Source organism: Scylla paramamosain, chromosome 15 (genome assembly GCF_035594125.1).
Source record: "Scylla paramamosain isolate STU-SP2022 chromosome 15, ASM3559412v1, whole genome shotgun sequence".
Taxonomy (NCBI): domain Eukaryota; kingdom Metazoa; phylum Arthropoda; class Malacostraca; order Decapoda; family Portunidae; genus Scylla; species Scylla paramamosain.
This window is the reverse complement of record NC_087165.1, coordinates 10,348,512-10,351,509: the sequence shown is the minus strand read 5'-3', so window position 1 is coordinate 10,351,509 and position 2,998 is coordinate 10,348,512. Positions and strand designations below refer to the sequence as shown.

The 2,998-nt window shown below is 48.3% G+C and overlaps 1 protein-coding gene across 5 annotated transcripts in view; it reads left to right on the top strand.

Moving 5' to 3' along the window:
• Positions 1 to 823: 823 nt before the first annotated feature.
• LOC135107406 (probable 3',5'-cyclic phosphodiesterase pde-5) overlaps positions 824 to 2,998 on the top strand; it is a 154,482-nt gene continuing 152,307 nt past the window's right edge. Inside the window, exon 1 of one of the 5 annotated variants that reach the window (XM_064017244.1) lies at positions 824 to 887. The gene's annotated coding sequence lies outside the window, so the exon portion shown is untranslated. Of the gene's footprint in view, positions 888 to 921; positions 1,185 to 1,371; positions 1,390 to 2,998 lie in introns of those variants that run through there. The other 4 variants (XM_064017243.1, XM_064017240.1, XM_064017241.1 and 1 more) reach the window with 4 other exon arrangements.

The following is a 2,998-nucleotide window of genomic DNA, read 5'->3' as shown; positions in this document are numbered from 1 at the left end:
AACCAAGAGCTTCCCCAAGCCATCAAGGGATGCGACAAATTAATTGTACGCTTAATTGGTTCACTGTCGACCATTTAATCAGTGTTAGTTAGCTGACTTATTGACCTCCACACTTAACACGCTACAAGGAATATCGCTGCTTCAATAAACTAGTCATTTTCATATAGACATTATAATCTCGTTCTCTCTTCTGTGCAAATGACAATAATCGTTCGTTTCCACGTCACCGCGTCGCAGCATAAATCAAACAAGGGACGGAATAATCTATCACCGTAAAATGTAATGGGATGTGACGCGGGGTTATCTCGTGTTTCCTCTTCTTATGGATGGATGTACTAAGGTTAGGTAGTGGTCTGGCAGGAGCGGGAGGAAGAGACACATAACAATACTACTACTACTACTACTACCACTACTAATAATACTACTACTACAGGATGTGACGCGTGGTGTACTGCTGCATGATGTAACTATCAAGAAAGTGTATTAAAACCCCTGCTGGCTGTCAGTGAAACGCCCCCTAATCCCTTTATCAGTTAATATTCACGGCGCCCTCACGTCTTTACTTGGGAAGCCTGCCTGGCCTGAGCTTCCTGCCTCAATACCTCCACCGATGAGGCTTTGGCACCTGGAGAGGGGGGGAGGGGAGAGCGTTGACACACACACACACACACACACGCACGCAGAGAGAGAGAGAGAGAGAGAGAGAGAGAGAGAGAGAGAGAGAGAGAGAGAGAGAGAGAGAGAGAGAGAGAGAGAGAGAGAGAGAGAAGTTGGGGGATACAGGGAGTGAGCGCGGAAGGGGGGGAGTGGAGCAGGCTCAGAGCGCCCCGTCGTCAAAGGCAAGCCAGCGCCACACACACTGCGGCGCGGTGTCTGCCTTCACACAGGTGAGCTCTCGACCCCCGCACACGCCCGCCCCGCCAGCCACCCAGCCGCCGCCGCCGCCGCCGCCGCCGCCGCCCCCCTCGCGTCGCTCCTCTCTCCTGGGGGCCGGCGGCCAGTCCTCCCTTTGCCGTGGGCACGAACAGGCCTTCCATCAACCCGCGATACGGAAACCGATGCGAGACTCGTCCACTTCACCGGCGGGAGTGTTCGGTGTGGTGCTTGTGTTGCGTGCTACGGACAGGAACGAGTGGTGGTGGTGGTGGTGGTGGTGCTTGCTTGCGTGCGTTTCTGTAAGTGTGGTGAGTGACAGTGCTTGTGTGTGTGTGTGTGTGTGTGTGTGTGTGTGTGTGTGTGTGTGTGTGTGTGTGTGTGTGTCGTGTTTTGTTTGTTTGTTTGTTTCCATCCCTCTCTGCCTCACCCCGCATTCCCTTCTTCCTCGCCTCGCAGTGAGTGACAAACAGTTGGTAACTCCGCCACGTGCATCCAGTGACTTCTGATGATGAGGTAAAGACTAAAGAGAAACTGTGGGAGCGAGAGAGCATACACCAGAGAGAGAGAGAGAGAGAGAGAGAGAGAGAGAGAGAGAGAGAGAGAGAGAGAGAGAGAGAGAGAGAGAGAGAGAGAGACGTACGTGAATTATCTTTTCTTTCAATCTCTCGCTTTCACTCTCCCTCCCCTTTTTTCCTTTCCTGTTCATAATATCACCACAAACAAACATGACACTTATAAGGAAGAGGAAGAGGAACAAGAGCGAGGAGGAAGAGGAGGAGGAGGAGGAGGAGGAGGAGAAGGAGTGTGTTGTTCTCTCCCTCGCCCTTTGTTTCTCCCTCTTTCTTCTTCACTCTGCCAGAAACGATCACCATCACACAAATACATGACACACCAAGCCAGTCTCGAAAAAAAAAATAATGTATACAATAATGGGCAGAATAATGCGAGAGTAAGAGAGGTCGCTGTGAATGGAGAGCTGAAGATGAGCATAATGGAGAGAGCAGGAATGGAAGGAAGAAAGGTATAAGGGAGGGAGAGAGAGAGAGAGAGGGAGAGTGGCATTCGACAAGACCAGGCAAAAGACGATGAAGGGAAGGAAGTAGGACGTGGAGACATGAGGAGGAGGAGAAGGAGGAAGAGGACCAGGAAAAGATGATGTTACAGGCAGGAGGGAGACGAGGAGGCAGCAAGGAGTGGGAGCAAAAGGTGAAAGAGGAACGAAGAAGGAAGAATGAAGCGAGGTAACAATGTGATGGTGGTGAAGTTCATTGTTTGTCAGTGGTGATCTTTACTGTTTCACTTCAGCACGTGCGGCCTTACCACCCACACAGGCCTTGCTGCTTCCCCGGGGCTTCGCGAGTCATTGCCCTACAGAAGTTTAGAAGACTCAGAGAAGGCGATAGAAATACAAATGAATCACGTATAAATAAGAGAGGAGGGGGAAATAAAACGGTGTCTCGATTCGTAGCAAAGCGATGAGGGTGTCACGAGTTGGTGTGATCGTGTTAACTTTTCGTTCTGTCCTTTGCTATCTGAATGGGTGATCAAAGGAGAGTTAAGTCGTATATTCACAAGAGAAGAGGAAAAATACATTGCATATTCAGTCATAAAGAAGACATTGCGATGTTAGAAGGCAATGTACTTTTCTGTCCGTCCTCTTTACTTTGAGAAGGCTACCGAAAGAAAATGAAGTCACACTTGTATAAGAAAATGAGAGGAAATACAACACAAATTCAATCGCAAAGAAGAAACTGGGGTGTTAGAAGTCTTTGTGCGTCTTATCTCTTCTCTCTAGATACAGGAAGGCGATAGAAAAACGATTAAATTAACATATAAATAAGAGAGAAGGGGAGATACATTACATATTCAACCACAACGAAAAAAAAATGAAGGATGTTAAAAGTCTTCATTGCGTCTTAATTGTCAAGCCAGAACACTTGATAGGAGAGTAGTCATAGTGTATAATGAGGAAACAAGGAACAGTTACGTAAATTGCCCTAATAAACATTGAAATCGTTAAGGCCCAGGCGTGTGTTTGGGAGCGAGAAGTGTTGAGCCACCTGCGTCGCGTCACCTGTCTTCTTTCCTCAGTGTAAAGAAATCCACCACAGGAAACTTGTGT